This window comes from Aedes aegypti, chromosome 3 (assembly GCF_002204515.2).
Source record: "Aedes aegypti strain LVP_AGWG chromosome 3, AaegL5.0 Primary Assembly, whole genome shotgun sequence".
Classification (NCBI taxonomy): Eukaryota; Metazoa; Arthropoda; class Insecta; order Diptera; family Culicidae; genus Aedes; species Aedes aegypti.
The window spans coordinates 263,065,306-263,084,154 of NC_035109.1; the positions used below are offsets into that span (position 1 = coordinate 263,065,306).

At 36.8% G+C, this 18,849-nt stretch overlaps 1 protein-coding gene across 13 annotated transcripts in view; it reads left to right on the plus strand.

The window, feature by feature from the left end:
* LOC5571120 (protein muscleblind) overlaps positions 1–18,849 on the plus strand; it is a 353,898-nt gene that overhangs the window by 202,058 nt on the left and 132,991 nt on the right. The gene's annotated exons all lie outside the window — the stretch shown is intronic.

The following is an 18,849-nucleotide window of genomic DNA, read 5'->3' on the forward strand; positions in this document are numbered from 1 at the left end:
TGGTAAAGCCAGGAAGCGAAACGTCAGGAAAAATCTGTTGAAAATTAACTACCAATTTCGGGAATGAAGCTCCGTAGGAATCCCAGGAGGAACTCAGTGAAATTGGTGAAGTAGTTCTTGGAGAAAGCACTAAAAAGTACGGGAATTATTAATGAAGAAATCCTCGTGGAAAGTCTCAGAGAATTCTCTTTTAAGTACATAGTTGAATATTTATAAAAGTTCGCAAATAGAAACACAAGGGATACTCCTCGTGAGCTCCTTGGAAGAATTCTTGATTTTTTTACTGGGTTAGACAAAGAATGAATATTTTTCGTGGTGAAAATCGTAATTTGCAAATATCACTGATATGCAATGATTTAAGACCAAGTCACCTGTAAATAAAATCAATAAAAGTTTATGAAAACTACGAAATTTATGAAAATTGTAATTATTGCGACCTGTAAAACTTCTGTAAAACTAGAATTTGCTAGGTCCCCTCCAGCGAAATATTCTGGCAACGCCAATGTTCAAAGATCGCACTTAATCGGTGCTCTGGGAGTTTTAATCTAGGTACTCAATGGCTTGGTAATTACTAATTACTTTTATAACTCTGAAGATCTTCTTCTTCTTGGCATTGCGCCATAACTGGAACAGAGCCTGCTTCACAGCCAAAGCTTTTAACTTGCCAAAGTTGAAAAATTTTCTTTCGTATATCGTGTGATAGGTACGATGAGAGGGAAGTCAATGATAATACCTTGGACCGACCGGGAATCGAATCCAGACACATTAAGTATGGTTTTGTTTGGTAGCCGTGAACGTTACCATTAGGCTTAGAGAGGCCTCTAAATCTGAAGATCTTTAGTTGAAGAAATTAGTGAACAAGAACTTCCTAATTACTGTCAGTGCTTTGAGGTCTATTGGCCAATTTTACACGAGTTATGTGAGGTAATATTTTTTTTCTAAATCTCTAGGAAGGGTAACATTTCAAAGTTCCAAAAGATTCAAAATTTAAAACAAAAAACTTTAAACTTATGAATACTTGAAATTTTATCTACTCCAGTGTTTTTGTCGATGTTAGAATTTAAAAAAATCCACATGATGCTGAATGCAGCTCGAGAGTACACCGCATCGAAGCAATAATGATTATCTTCGTTCTGGTATCAGTTCTTTGCGTGAAGTCCGTTCTACACGGAATCGGTTGTAATCTCCGTAATTCCGCACGAGCCTCTCATCTGCACCCACCTAGACCAGGAAAAGCATCGCTTCTCCACCATCACCCGGAGAACGGAAGAAGAAAAACGACTGTCGCTGAAGCAACTGGCGGAATTTTCGCTATTTCCAGAAGAATGATAGGTACATTATCGCTACTTTCCCAGCCCCACGCTCTGTTTCGGGATGAGGGTGCAAAAAGCCGTGTCGAGAAGTGAATTATTGTTATCACTTTTTTCTGCCGGCTTCAAATCGAGAGTTTGGGAGAGAGCCCCCGTGTCTATCGGTTGGTTGGGGTGGTTCCACGTGAATCTGCAGGGCGAAATTGAACACCACCTAGAAGAGGAGCAACCCTTGGCTCGGGATCTACGAGCCGAAGTGCTGAGGATATCTCGGGTGGTGTCTAATAAAAAGTGAGCAAGCAAATCCATAAAACGAAATAATCGCGAGTTTCTTTGGTGAGAGCGAAAAAAAGTGGGCCAACAACGGTTTGGTGCGAGGGAGGGAGACCTCGTCTATTATTATTGCAGTCAATATCGATTTGAACAATAGAGTAGGACGAACATTTCGAAGGGAGGGAGAAGGCGGAAGTGGATCGTGAAAAATAAAAGTTGTCAGGATATTCCGTTTAATGGCTTGCCACTATGCTAGAGCTCAAGACATTCGTTTTTTCTCTCTCAAAAGGAAAGCTATTCCAAGATAACTAATGATTATCACTTCCTTAATTCAGCTGCTCAAGTGCTTTTGTGGTGGTGGTGGGGCTGATGCGATGACGGTGCACAGCCCAAAGCATGGATCTGTTCCCGTCCATCAAGCAAAAAGTTGTTATTAGAGCTTCCACAGTAGGTATTGTGTGAATAGATTTGCAATGTACAATGCACAAAAGGTCTGCAATCCATGCCACGTGTAACGCAATGGACAATGAATGCAAGGATAAGAGAGCTTTGTGGATGAGTGGCGGCTAGCTACTAGAATTTCTGACCACAATTCCTACCAGTTGTTGTAGTTCAAAATGAAAAGGGCTCAGGTGAAATCCCTAACAAAGGCTAGAAACTAAATACCTTTGAATGGACTTTCTCTGGCTGACTGAAAGGGATACCTGCAAATTGGTTCGTCCGAGATTAGTACGATAGTGAGTCGCTCCATTTAGTTGCAAGATGAAATTGTCGTTCGATCATAAAACTACAATTTACAACACAGAAACAAATGAATCCTATTTGACTTGCACTTGATAGATCGAAAATAGTATGAAATACCCTAGAACCACCTGACACACAGCGAGCCCTTTCAAAATTGACAGGTTCCCGAACTATATTTAGCTCATCTGCTGACAGCGGCTGTCAGCGCTTATGATGGTCGGCAGTGCTCGCATATTCGGGCGGAGTGCTTGTCATCAGCAACCGCCAGCCAGGCATTATCCGGAAATCCAATCATATCATTAGTGTCGTCGAGCTGCAACATCAGGCGCGCGCATTGTTCGAATCTGGTGGGGATGTGGGTATACCGGTGAAAAATGGGGCTTTCTCTACTGGTTAAAATAAACGCAATTTTGGCAAAAAACTTAATTTTCATTAGCTTATGAATATAAGAAAGAGAAGCACAATTAATGATTCGAAAATGTTAACGTTAATTTGAACTTTTAACGATATGAGTCATTCCGATCAATGTTACCCCGGATTACGGTACTTTGACAGTTCGACGGCTACAATAAATCCAATTGGCTGTAAATAATCACTGGGTTTGAATCAGACCAAAAAATAATATAAAAAACGGAACAGATGCAATGCTCTATGCCTTCAATGGCTATGCTTATTCTATTGTTCGAGTCAAACACGCTTCGGGTACATAAAAATATCATGAAACTTCTGGAATTTCATAATTTGTTGAAAACTGAGTGAAAATCCCTGCAAATATCAATTGAGAATGTGTTCCCAGTCAATATTTTGGTAGATATAACTTGTGATATTCGTAATTCTATATAAATCATTTTACTCGTATAGAATACATCGAAAGGGTATAGGAAGCCACAATATGCGTCCCATTGAAGTGCATTTTATTGCGGAGTTTCACACAATGAGAGAGCTATATATGCACTTCGAAGGACTTTTTCAGGCTTTCTGCGGTCAGAAATTTTATGTCAAAAGTTTTGAGTTAAACACAAAAAGTTTTCACCTTGCCTCATACACAGGACCTCTGTATTCATAATCCGACACCTTACCACACCAACACCACCAAATGACTCATGACTGTGATGCGATTATTTGCCAATAGAAATGTATGCTTCCTATCCAGCGAACATTGGCGTAGCTAGGATATTTTTCGAGAGGGGGCCTGCAATTTTTTGTTTTACAGACGTAATACCGGTCGCAATAATTTTGATTCATGCAAACTTTGTATTTTGCATAGATTTTTACTGATTTTATTTGTTTGTGATTTTGTCTCATATCGCCATACATCAATGATATTTTGCAATTTCAATTTCAACATGGGAAACTATTAATTCTTTGTTCAATCCAGTAAAATAAATCCTGAATTCTTCCAAAGAACTGACGAGGAATATCCCATGTGATTCTTACACGAACTTTTCAAGTATTCAACCATTTAAATTTTAAGAGATTCATTTGAAAATTATCACGGGGATTTTTTCATGAACTATTTTCGTACTTTTTCAGTGCTTACTTCTTTTCCAGTTCTCAATATTCTGGTATTTCCACGGAAAATCATTCCCGGGATTAGTACTTTTATTCAACAGATTATTTCGGTAATTGTTTTGAGTTTTCTATTCTTACAAGAAAATTTCTTGTGGAATCTCTATAGAATTGTTTAAAAAAATATCTTGAAGAATGCTTTTGAAATTGTACAAACATTTCTTCAGAAAGGTTCGTCACGTGCTTATTGTATATCAATTCCAATTGTTAATTCAAAATATCATCAAGTTTTTTGTGTTCACTAACAATTTGTTAAGGGGTTTTCTGGAATTACTGAGTTTTCCTTCAAAAAATAGTGCAAGAAGTTCTATGAGTCGCTCCAAAATTGTCTGCAAGATCATCAAACAAAGATTCTTTCCACAATTTTTTCATAGACTCCACCAACAGTTTTTGCTTTGAGGTTCTTCCTACAGTTTCTGATCCGATTCCTTCAACAAATCATCCAGATAACCTCTATGGTATTCTTCAAGGATTGCTTGAACAATTCGCAGCAAAAATTGTCCGGGACTTCTTGCAAAAAATATTTTATACTCCAAGGATTCCTTCTAATATTCCATAAGACTTTCATAAGCAATTTAACAAGATGTGATCGAAAAAATGTTTAAAGCGATATCTCAGAGAATTTCTCCGCAAATCTATCCACAATTCTGTTCACAAAAAATCTAAGTTCTTTTTATTTCGCTAGTTGCTCCTGGCATTCTATCAAAACTCTCTGGATAATTATATTCTGAAATTTCTAAGAAATTCCTCCATAAGATAATTTGAAAAAATAAACAATGATATAATGTTTTTAGCGGAACACGTTCAACCATTCTTTCAAAAACCATTCCGGTGTAATATTCAAAAATTTCTAGAGCATTTTTTGCAGGAATTTCTTCAAAACGAATTCCATGTCAAATCGGTCAGTCCAAGAATTCGACCATCATTTGCAGTAAATGTTGCACATGTTTTGGAATGATACAGTAAGTGTTTTCCATAGAAAAATCGATCATAATATAATATAAGTAAGTGGAAAGAAATAAGGCCGTATAATTTTTTTTCCTTGTAGGCCAAACGGTTCACTACAACTTCTTCATAGAACATTTTTCTTTTAAATCAACAGTTTCGGAGTAAGAATTTTTCAAATAAGTTGCAGGCAAAAATTTATAGGCCATTTTCGAAAGTAATTCTTGAGTCAAAATGATCGATTTTTCTATGGAAAACACTTATTCTTCCATACAAAAAGCATGTGCAAAATTCAATCCAAATCAAAGATTTTCGAGCACAATTTCTTTTTTTTTTGAGTCATTCTGGATGGAATTCGTCAACTGCAGTACTGGGCAAAATAAGGGATGCATCGGTAGCTGTATGCATGCATGTATGTAGGTAAGTAGCCACCATCTTTGCTTAAGTCTTGCTCTGCTAACGGTTCCGCTAAACAGTAAGGTAAAATTTCATTGCCAACCTGATTTTAACATACTGCTGTATGAAGGGCCAAATGGGGCGTGGCGAACCCATAATTCAGAGACACTTACACGAAACCCGCGGAAAGTAGAGAATCTCTTTCCAACAGAACGATTGAGTATTGGAATTTGAAGTCGAGCTTTCCACGGGATGGTTTGTTAGAAGAAGGGCACCTCAAAAAGTATTAATCGCCTGCGACTAACATTCCTCCTCCTGACTCCGAGTGGCACTCCACTTCATTGTCCAGTTGAAAAGGGACGCATCGGTCGCTGTTCACACAAAATACACAAGGCTTGGATTTCAGCTGCATTGAATCGACCTGAAATTCGCACCAAATGCTAGAAAATACTATACATTTTATCTAATAAGCAATTCAGAACATTTCATCTACAAACTTTCAATTCACCGCAAATCTTCGTAATTGATAAAAAGGAACAAATAACTTATACGAGCTTACTTAGCCAAATTATAAAAATCGTAAGTTTTGAATCGCTGTCATTGATCCGTGAATGGTTTTTTAGATTCTAAATATAGAGCAGGCCTGTCCAACGTAGGGCCCGTGGTTTCATTTTTTTTAAGAGTTTGAAGATCCTTCTCATATTTGGCCCTTTTGCTAGCTACACTATACGGAATTTCAGCCAAAATTGGCTCATCTACAGAATTGCATCTAAACAACCCAAATTTGTGTGGAACGGTGTTTGAACATTTCAACTTTACATTCTTCAATTTAAAGTTTTTTTATAAAGAAGGTTTTATTATTCATAATGTTTTGATCCTTATAAATTTGCTTGCTTTTTAATTCAGTCATTGAAATTTCTTATCAAAAAGACTAAGGTTATTCTATTAGGATTATTTACAAGAAATCCCTCCTAAAACTTTCTTTACTATTAAAGAGACAAAATTTAATTAGTAATCAGTTTAAATAATTATTTTCGACAAAAAGTTAAAGTTCAAACCCAATCACACTGAATAATGAGGTGAGTTCTATCAGACTTCTAAGCGTGAGTTTTATACCTGTGAAAGATTATAACAAATATGAGGCAGACTTATGGGAAGATTAATGGCTCACACAATTTTCAACAGGATTCTCACATAAATTCCATGGAAAGCTTTGACAGAATTCTACCAAATGTTAGACAAGATTGTCATAGAATCATTAGTAGGGTTCTCACAAAATGTTGAGCTAGACTGTCGAAGAATCCGTAGTAGGATTTCATAGCATTATACTGCCCTTTTACGCCTACTTGTATCATATTCTACACAGTTCGAACGAAACGTGTAAATTTGTGAGACATAAAATGCACATAATTGGAGCGTGGAATGTCATGGATATTTACATGATATGTCATGTACACTTCAGTTATATGTCATGTAATCTAGCAAGATCCTGAGTGATTACATGACATATAACACATTTTTACACGATTTCACACTAAAATTAACATGACGTTATGTTTACTTCGCGTGAATGAAGTTTACATGACGTGTAATCTTCATTATTTTTAACCAATTATGCTTTTCGGCTACGCAGTCTTAATTTTTACAACGGCTTATTTATTTGCCCGACGTTTCGACACGGGAATTGTGTCTTCCTTAGGGGATTACAACCATACAGTCGATTCCCCACCAGCTCATCATTATTTTTAACTGTGTATGTAAATCTTATGGACCGCAGGACAAATATGCGTTAAACGGCAGTCTAGCCATCACCAAATCCGGACCATTAACCAAGGGAAAGTTTCTCACACAATTCTTTAAGAAATTTCAAAAGAGTTTCGTGTTAGACAGCAAGATTCTAAAAAAAGCTATCGAAATGAGTCTTTTTGCGATTCTCATCCTAAGCACGTTTTTTATGGAATTCTGAATATGATTCTCGCAAAATCCAGTACTTTCATTTAAGAAAATCCTTTGCGGGATTTTCGATTAATTTTAGACGAGATTTAACCAAAATTCGATGAAAATTTCTGTTAGAATTCCAGGACTGGTTTTCATGAAATCCTGGACAACATATTTGCAGAGTTCTGACAAAATCCTGAGCGCGATTCTTCCATTATCTTAAAAATCAAATTTATGAAAACTTTGTGGAAAACCAATTTTTTCAAAAATCGAAACTAGTCTTGATTTAAAATAGTTTTCTCCAAATTTTTCCTCATTTTACTAAAAAAAATCATCTTCGATCTAATCTAATGATGAACTTCATAAATACTCAACCGATTCCAACTCTTTTAACATATATTTGAAGCAAATTTAGTTGCTTTCAAACTATATATATATATATATATATATATATATATATATATATATATATATATATATATATATATATATATATATATATAACACATTTTTCTAAGAAATGGTCTTGACTTAGTTTTTCAACAAAAATCACCCAAAAACATAATAAATTTAATGAAAAAATCATATTTCTTTAGAATGTTTAAGTTTTTTCGCTAAAAATTACATATTTTTTCTGTAAAATTTAAGTACATAAAGCATTCTTGTTTCAATTACGAATTGAATGGTGCATATATTTTTTACAATTTGCACAATTATTTTGGTTGAAACATTATTAAGAAAATGTTGCAAAGTCCTTTTCAAATGTTTTACAAATGAGAAAAACCAGTTACAGCTTTACAGATAATGTTTTACTGGCAACAATTTTTAACAACTGGCATATTTCGTTGCAAAATCATGTTGTTTTGCAGTTTTTGTTGAATAGCTTGGCCTTCAAATCGCTTGCGCCACCTCTAAATGTTAATATTTTTGGCTCAAACTTTGACGTTTCTCTTTTAACGTGATTTGAATTCAGAAGAGCACACAAACTTTCGGAAAATAAGCCACACACTATTGGGCTATAGAGGGATATAGATATTCCTAAGGAAATGCAACATATTCTCAAATGATTTTCAGAACATCTACAAGAATTTTTCAGAGACGAACCAGCCACGATCTGAGCTGAAAGTCTCTTTAATAAAGATAATAATAATAATAATCTACAAGACTTCTCAAACATTTTTAGTGACTTGGACTGAAACTCAATCTTTCCTGATAATTAATATGATATTATTTCAAATTTTTCAAAATTCATATTCTCTATATGATTAAATAATTGAATCATAAAAAAAAATCTAAAAACTATAACACAAAAGTACAGAAGAAACAGGAAAAAAACGTTTCTATTTAGAACAAACCCTCAATCATGCGAAAATTTTGCATTTCAACTATTCAAATCGAGTATGAACTAAATGAAGCTGCCTCCACTCACACGACTGTCAATGAGACAAAGTTACAAATTGAAGAAACCTGCCAGCAAACAAACGACATTATTCCGATGATCTCGAAACGATAAAAGCAGTTATGAGTACTGCAGGCCCACCCCTCCGTTGCGGCTGCAAAAAGAGTAGACAAATAGACGTGAATGATACCATTCAATATCTAAAGCAGAGGTTAAATTCTGAGAAAATTGAGAGTATCTCTCGTTTATCGCACTCTATAACAATCACGATCCGCAACACATCAAGAGAGTCTTTTTACCGTCTACTGCTACAGCTCTGATTATATGGCGGGGATAACAGTGAATACAAAAACAAGCTCCAGACCTGACGGACGCAACTGGTATAGGATGTTCGGGGATTGTTTATCATGCCAGTGAAATAAAACACTCACCCCCAATGGTAAACAAGCGAGAAAGGCTTGTATCATCACTCTCTCTTTGAGGCTCTCCATCGCTGCTGCTATTTATCAAACTTGTAACAACTCGCAAAACATTGTCCATCATGGACCGATACAAATGCGACATTTTTCTTTGCTTACTTTGATCATGCTTCGAAATCAATTGAGAAAGAATTCTGCAGCGCCTGATCTGTAGAGATCCCTACTTTCTGTTTTACGAGTGGGTTGAAACATTGTTGATAGAATAGATGTATCTTGATACAGCGATCTGAAAAAAAATTTTTTTTTTTTGTTCTTCAATTCTATGTGTTCACTTATTTGATGTAAAATCTGGCTTCCATGATCGATTTCCGCAAACTTTTTTCAAGAATTCACCTTAATAGCTCTGGACCCTACCTGAATGCTACCTTTTTATGATTCCTTCAATATCTAGTAAAAGAAGTTTAACTGTAATTTGTAAATGGAATGATTCAGTACACAGTTTGTCAAATAGAGATTTCTAATAGATGCATGAATGACATTTTTCATCGTCAGTTAACTATTAATGTACTTTTTACCGAGACAACTTTCTGTCAATCAATATATTCAAATTTGTCATATTCAACATATTCAGTACTTTCTTCCAGAGTATTTTCTTGACAAAAAGTTTTGGGTTTGTTTGTCTGTGGTTTCAGTACTGAGTTACTCTTCATAATTTCTATGTCTACCAAAAAACAGACTCCGCTAAACTAAAGGGTGGGGTGATAGAGTACAGCAAACACTCGGACTCGACCTACTGCCCCAACGAACGGCAGTCCAAAGGCTAAGCAAGTAAGCCTCTTAGAATGTCCGGTTCATATGGAAGCATTGTGCACTATGCGTTGCATATGTTGGATGGCGTACTGAAACGTTTGGGAAAAGCTAACGAAACTGCACTGCAGCAGCACCATCACTGTTCACATGTCGACGGAAGGCAAGCTTTCAACCCAGATGAATATCAAATCTATTCTGAAATGTGGTTATTGTGTAGAATTCGTTCCCAGAAACTGAATCTGAATGAGGATGATGATGATGATGATCATGATGATTCTGTGTGGTGATGATGTGGATGATGACTGACGAAATGGGAAAGATAAATATGATTTAGCTAAAACAAAGCCAACAAACGAAGGCCCCGGAAGGGTTGCAGTGCAGACATATATTAGCAAGCAGGGCAAGATTATCTGTTGCTTCCAACAACACTAGAGTTCGAAGAAGTTTATACGGCGGGGTAGGAAATATGGTGTGCCAGCTCGGAGTGATAAGATTGCAGATTTTATCACCCGGGACCGACTGCCCGGTTGGATATAGTCGGAAAATCCACACATTTTCTTCATCGACACCGACGAGATCCAATCAACACAATTCCACTTAGTGACGGGGGCGGTAGCAAAGCATCATTCTTTCCGGTTCCCCTCCGATGATTCCCCTTTCCGGAAGACAAGAAAGTCTAATTGGAAGACAAACAAAACAAATTTCAAGAAGTGTGTGCTGGCTTGGAACTCACTCAGCAAAGTCCCCGCTCAACCCTTGGGTTGCGTCTTCTGCTCAAGTGTCACATTATCTAATGGTAACAGTATTATCCAATATCGAAACCACCGGAGCAGAATCGATTTTCCTCCGAACAACCAATGCGAAAAGTGCTGGACCAAGGAAAAACTCCGATTTGCAGTCCGGATCGAACAGTAGAGGGGTGGAAAGTGGGCTGAAAGGAAACTACTGTCGTCCAAATGACATCATCAACATCGATTGGAAAAACAAAATATCCATCAATCGATAGAACGAGTGTCGGTTCGGAACCCTTCGGGGAAGATAACCACGGGATGGTTACAATGGATCTGAGGCAGTGTTTCGAATTTTTGGTATTCTTGACTTATAGCTAGAGAAGTAAGGACTGTGACAAATTCAGTTTGTCTATATTTTTGGTTCCAATTCAAAAATTAGATCATTTCTACGAGTAGTACCCCCTAGCCAATGCTCTACGATTCAACTGAGGAAGAAAATAATTCCGCCAATCGTGATAAGCGTTTCCGAATACGTAGGATCTTAAACTTCCTAAAAGAAGCAAAGTGTTTATAAATTTACCTGAAACTCTCAGAGATTTCTAAGTACTTCTCAAGTGGTCGCCGTTAAGTCAGAGTGGACCAAGTACAAAACTTGAGAAAATTGGATTATCTCTCATTAGATGCAAAATTACTTTACCTATGTTACACTTTGATCAGATTTGAAGAATGCTGTAAACTGCGAGAGATATGTAATGAATTTACTTTGGATGATCAACAAAAATCGATAAAAGTGTGCAGTCAGAATGGACCAAGTGCTTATTACCATAACAGCGAAAATGGTCAGCGCGCTTAGGAATGCGAGGAAATGAAAGACATTTCAGGAGATTTGTCAGATTTTTCGACATCGAATCATTCTTCTACTTATCCATCAATAGAAATTTATAAATATTACATGATTCGATGCATTTGATTTTGATTTTTGACCATTTACCATATTCGGATGGGTGGTCAGAAATTGCAACAAATTCTGTGCAGACAGAGCGGACCAAGTGTTGAAAAGCAATAAAAAGATTGATTACTGCATTTTTTGAGTCGATTTCAGAGTCCGATAGAAGTTTTCGGTAGTTCTATGGTGTATGTATGGCATGTCCTACGATCCGCTTATAGGACCAGCATATTTTGGTCGGTACTCAAGATTTTCACTTGGTCCACTCTGACTGAACGCATATTTGAATATTTCTGGTCTTCAACGCCCTGACCCTGCGAAACCTTAATTTTCAAGCTATCGTAATGCCACTGATTTTGGTATTTACTATATGGGTTATTTAAGAATTTACGATACTGGTGTCGAAGGGTCTTGATAATCTGTTTATCTTAGAGATATGCACCCAATTTGACCATGCAAGCATTAAATGGTCGGCGTTAAGTCAGAGTGGACCAAGTCACATTTTTCATATTTTGAGAAAAATGGGTTCAAAGTCTAACGCTCTGTAATTTTTGAACTCGTTCAAATTTAGATTCAATATTTCTACACGTCTTTGTATTACTTCCAAACAATATAATGTGGAGTGATAATCATGAAAAATCATAATCCAAACCTCTGATAGAACGATTTTTTGATGGACTATGTGTACTTGGTCCACTCTGACTGAACTAAATACCACCGTTCAGTGAGTTGGTTCACTCTGACTGAACAATTTCTAGGAAAATAACAATCATTTAATGCTTGTATGGTCAAACTGGTTGCATATCTCTAAGATAAACAGATTATCGAGACCCTTTGACACCAATATCGTAAATTCTTCAATAATCCATATCCGTCAATACCGAAATCAGTGACATTGCGATAGCTTGAAAATTTAGGTTTTGCAGGGTTAGGGCATTGAAGATTAGAAATATTCAATTATGCGTTCAGTCAGAGTGGACCAAGTGAAGATCTTGAGTTCCGACCAAAATATACTGGTCCAATAAGTGGGTTCTAGCACATTCCGTAAATACACCACAGAACTACCATAAGCTTCTATCGGACTCTGAAATTGACTCAAAAAATGCAATAATCAATCAGTTCATTGCTTTTCAACACTTGGTCCGCTCTGTCTGGACAGAAATTATTGCAATTTCTGACCACTCATTCAAGTATGGTAAATGGTCAAAAATCAAAATCAAATGCATCAAATTAAGTAATATTTATAAATTTCTATTGAAGGATAAGTAGAAGAATCTTTCGATGTCGAAAAATCTGACAAATCTCTTGAATTGTTTTTTCATTTCCTCGCATTCCTCAGCACGCTGATCATTTTCGCTATTCTGGTAATAAGCACTTGGTCCACTCTGACTGCACACTTTTATCGATTTTTATTGATCATCCAAAGTAAATTTGTCACATATCTCTCGCAGTTTACAGCATTCATCAAATCTGGTCAAAGTGAACCGAAGGTAAGGTAATTTCGCATCTAATGGGAGAATAATCCAATTTTCCGAAGTTTTGTACTTGGTCCCCTCTGACTTAACGCCGACCAAATGATTGTTGTTTTTCAAGAAATAGTTCAGTCAGAGTGAACCAGCTCACTGAACGGTGGTCTTTGGTTCAGTCAGAGTGGACCAAGTACACATAGTCCATCCAAAAATCGTTCTATTAGAGGTTCGGATTATGATTTTTCATGATTATCACTTCACATTATATTGTTTGAAAGTAACATAAAGACGTGTTAAAATATTGAACCAAAATTTATACTAGTTCAAAAATTACAGATTGTTAGTCTTTTAAATCCATTTTTCTCAAAATATCAAAAATGTCACTTGGTCCACTCTGACTTAAAGCCGATCAAGTGTTATACAAACATCATTCTGCAACTTTTTACGTTAATTACTATTCCCAAATTAATTCGTTAAATTCCTCACCTAAACCAAATTTGATATGTTATAAGGTTGAAATGTTGGTCTACATAATATAAAAAAAAGAAAAAAAGGTCAACAGACGACTTTTTGAAATAAGCCTTTTACAGTCTGAAACTGAATCCATTGTGGAGCTGCCGAAAAAACTAAGGTGGCTCATTTATTGTCAGCATTCCAGAAAAGAAGACGAAACTGCCCATTTCACCGCCACCAATTGTTGACCGTTTGATCCCTTGCCATAGAAATGGAGTTATCTCGCCATCTGGACACAAAAAAAACATTGCGCTACTGTGAACAGACTGCGTTGACCTGATTGTCGACTGCTCTATCTCTCTTTCTATCTCAATTTCCATCCGAAAGCCACACAGAATTGGCTTCCGTTTTTATCTCTTCATTAAAATGCTTCTCTCACAATCAAGCTAAATCCAAGGAAATTTCCTCCGTATCGCCATTTTGCGGGGCTGGGACCTGAATTGTGTCACTCCGGATCTTTTCGGTTCCGTTTTTCCTCCTCATTTTGGGGACTTCGCTGTACCTCGGTCAACCAAACTGGGCGGATGGGATAAATTAAGAGCCGCCCAGTTGGCAGTCGCCTCTTACTGTTAGGAATATGGAAATCTTCCGGCTGCTTTCGCATGATAAACGGAAAAACTGAGCTGTGCTCATCCAATACAACAATAAGGAGGAAAAAAGTTCCTCCCGCAATGTAAGGCAATGACTCCGAAGCACAGCCTACATAACGAACCGGCTAATTACCATCCCCTGTGAGGCGTAATTAGTTCCGCTCAGGTCGTTGAAAAATGAGCCCACGGCTCATCGACACATACACGGCAGGCAGACTATGCCACTGTGCGTGGACTCACCGAGACCCTCCGGATTTAATTAAGCTAATTTAATTTTATTACGTCACAATTTACTCTCCTCGTTTTGCCACCCATCCAGAGTGGTAGAAGAGTGCCATAGCTCGGCCAAAAAATCCCAACTGAATTAATTACTTATCCTGAGTCATGTTACCAGCCAGCTCCCCTCGCACATTCAGGAACCGATTTAACATAACATTATAATCCCAGTTTCAAGTGGTGCATACCCTCATAAATGCTAACGATTTCTTCCATTACTTTCTTTCTCTTTACAGGTAAACTCATCCCACTAAATTCATCCTACCGAGGGAAAAAAATCAATGTAGTAAATATCGGTAAGAAAATGCCCCACCGAAAAACTATGCTCATAAAACTCCGAACCGTTTTTAATTAAATTCCTAACGCTGACGTCCTGGCGATGCAAGCAAGAAAGCAAACATCCAACGACGACGCCACACCAGAACGTTGTTAGGATAAAAGTGTGGACTTAGGCTTTGAGGCTCCAAAAAAACTTCCGAGTCCCGAAGAAAGGCATATTTGTGGACTATGATGGCACCGCATTACCAACCACCGGCACTGTGTAATAATCAAAGTGTGGTGTCTCGGAAAATTTATGACCATAATATGCGGTATGAAAAGTACATTCAGATGAACTTTGACCGTAAATTGCGCATTCACTTTTGGGGGCATTTTATTTGCGGCGTTCCTCCGTTATTTAGGCAGGTTGATGGTTTTCAAATAGATACCTTGCCGTTAATAATGGATAGCAAAAATCAAAGATAAGAATGTTGACTCTTCTTTTGCTGTCAATTGACGTAAGGAGCTGTGCTATACATCTACTAGAAAATAGAATTCTAAATAGCTAAACGATTTGGAAGATCATTAATGATGTCTATGTCATCAGGTAGAGATTTCATTCGAAATCCATATACCTATACAAAATAGCAATGAAGCATTTATCATCATCCTAAAGTGTTTTCCTCGAATAAGAATAAATTCAACACTGCCGTTCTTAATTCTGATTCGTCATTTTTTTTATTTGGAATCCATTCCATATCATAATCATAATTACACAGTTCCCCAAAACATCATGAAGCGTATATATTCAAAACTGCACTTCGTATTTGTGAGAACCTTGAGAAGATTCTTGGGTGATTCAAGCCCTGATCTCTAGTAAGGGTGCGTAACCCCTGTGCCATGAGAGGACTCATGAACGCAGAAGTTAACCTGAATTTGATTTCAGCCCAATAATCACGTGGTCCTTTTTCGCAAAGTGCACCTCTTTTGGAAGAATTAGATGCCCATCCAAACACAATGCTTTCTATTGATATCCAATGCCTAGCCTGAGAGCGCATTATTTTTTTAAGTATTGAAATAGCACATACAACTCAATAGCCGAAATGTTATGCAGGAGTTGGCTCATAAGTTTGACTCACTGGCTCGTATTTACACAGATTTGTCACTTAAAACTCTTATATTTTGGGGTTTCTATTGAAATCAACCTTTCTAATCAAATATAAATTTTGGGTTTTGACAGATTTCCGATGGGTTTTCTGGTTGAATTACTTTTGACGGCTTAAGCTCGAGAAAGTGGTGATGCACCAAAATCTCATTTGTGAGTTTTGCGAAGCAGATCTCAAATGAGTTTGCTCTCGTGGGAGAACTCAATGGTGGAGATTTGAGTGTGAGTCCACCAACACTGGTCTTCATTGGAAATTTGGTCTTTTTTCTATATGGACAGATGCAATACTTTTCAAAATCATCAAAAATAGCTTTTTGTTACGACATCAATACAAAATTTGTTGTTTTGTATGCTTTTAAACCTAAAAACAGTCTACAAGTTGGAAAACTTACATTCAAATTGTTCATAATCGACATATACTACATTTTCAACAGTCAATATGTCTAAACCAGACGTGCTATGAAATTTTAAAAACGAAAATGATTTAGCAACCTCAAATAAAGTAAATACAAGTATTTTGATGCTTGTTCCACTTAGGAATCAATGCAAAGGATTCGATAATAATTACGCCATTATTTACAAACTCTCATGAAGCAAGGTGTATAAATTACTTAGTGCCTAATTTATTTGACTGTTCTGTTGTCCCTTTTTTAAAGTTTGTACAATGTTCCAGCAAAAAAAATTGTTGATAACTCAGAATGGTCTTCTATCGTATGTGAACAAATTATTTTGAATCTCTGCAGAAGTTCATTCACAATATAGCTTGGTACTTTTCATATGTTACGCTGGATATGATATGAAGTGTCACTTTGATGAGCTCGAATGTTTAGAGTGTAGTAGTTGCCACGTTTGCCTTGTGTGGCGCTACAATCACAAAAAGGAGGTCGCCAGAAGTTCGCGACTACGAAGCTGCTGATGTTCTGTGAGAAAAATAAGGAGAGAGATATTTTTTGCTTTTTTTCTCACACACGACGACAGTTCCCTTACGAGGTTTTCCGTTGGTGCGAGTGATTTGTGGAATCTCTTTTTGCTTCGTAGTCGCGGATAAATGAGTGTCACTCATATTGTTCATATTTATGCCTTTACTTCAAAAGGGCCTTACTGACATGAGCGATTTCTCTCCATCGATCCTCTCTTTCGCTAATAACTTCGCAAAATTAGATAAATCTGTAATATTGCTTGTTAATGATGTAAGATATAGTAATTCTTCATCCTACAGCACAAAAATATGCTATGAAAAGAGAATCAGTTTTCTGCAATAACCCAAAGAAAGAATACAGATAGGCCGTCATGAAAAAAACAATGCTGATATAATATGATTAGTGTGAGTCTACCAACACTGGGTACAGCTCTAAGCTCGAAAAAGATGGCATATCATGCATAAAATCAATGAGTTTACATTTTTTTTTATTCAAAATTGGTAGAACTTTTCTTCTGAACCGTAACATTAACTTGAAAAGGTAGTTGACATCTTCCTAGCGAAGACTACGACGATTTGCTGACTAGATCCTAATATGTATTATAAATTTTACACCTTATCGGACGCGACGATTAGTAATCGTCGCCAGCCAGCTTGCCGCTACGAATTCTACGTTTTCCAGTCTTACCAACATAACGGCAAATCACCTCCATTGATTCGATTGCTGGCGACGATTTTGTCAGTCTGTTCGAAAGTTGGCGGCGCGTTTTGTTGTGTGAAACAATCAATATTCTTAACAAAATCATTCTAAAAAAAATTGATGAAGATCCTGGAGGAATTTATGCTAGATCCTTCCATGATGTTTGTCAGATTCCAAGGTAGAAAGGTGTCTACTTGATCCCGGGAAAAAATCCTGTGAACAATTTCAATAAGATTCCATTCTTCTGAACCCTCCGTTGACGTTCAATCATTGTGCGTCCTTCATCATAGAATAAGCTTCCAGGATGCTGGAGCTTACCTTTCATATTGCGCAGGGGTGTATCTTTTACATTTCATTGCCAAGTACTTTACCAATCCATTTTGCTTCAGATCCCTGGACTGTTCATTAGTTCGAGCTATACTGCCATAGAGCTATGCAGTTTTGCATATTTAGGGGGATTAGGGGCATAATGAACATACGGGGCGAAATGGACACCCTCTCAATATCTGATAATACACATATTTCATCAAAAGTTCATTCACTGCATGAAATCTGTAATGCATTTGAAATGCTTGACGGTAAAAATTTTTATTTTTTGCTTCAATTGTTCTTTAAAATTTGACTTAAAATTTTTCTCAGTTTCAAATTGGCATATAAGCAAGACCGTGGAAGAATCTAATTTATGAGCAAAGTAACGAACCCAGAAAGGTTCTTTTTAGCTATTATGATTGAGGGAGAGTCCTTTTGCATATCGGAATGATTGACAGTCATTGAATATGTTGGAATAACTAAATTTCATACAGGTGTTCATTTCGCCCCGATACCTTTTTACCAGCCTTGTTTTCGACCCAATTTTCTATCTCGCTTTTCTGACATATGATATGATTTTTATCACTATGAATGAATGTGGCACGTCGTACTAACATCAAACTTGAAAACTAGCCGGGGGTAAATTAAAAACATTGCCATTTAAGGGTCTTAAAACGAACATTTGCTTAACGTGTCCATTATGCCCCTAATTCCCCTACGTATTATCGTAACGGTGTAGAAGCATAGACAGTTCAAACGAAACGTGTAAATTTCTGAGACATATAATGCACATAATTGGAGCGTGGACTGTCATGGATATTTACATGATATGTCATGTAAACTTCAATTATATGTCAAGTAATCCAGCAGGATCCTGAGTGATTACATGGCATATAACATTTTTACTTGATTTGAGACAAGTTTACATGACGTCATGTTTACATCGCTTAAATGAAGTTTGCATGACATGTAATCTTCATTATTTTCAACAGTGTCCAATCGGTACAACATCACTTTATCCAAGTCACTGGAAACCAACAGAGACGTCAATAGAGCTATGATAGAGGGTCGTTTACTCTCGTGCTTTTAACAGATTTGCACAACATGACCATGAATTCGTTAACGACATGTTCAAAAATGCATTAGACGTTCTGAAGAACAATATGACCT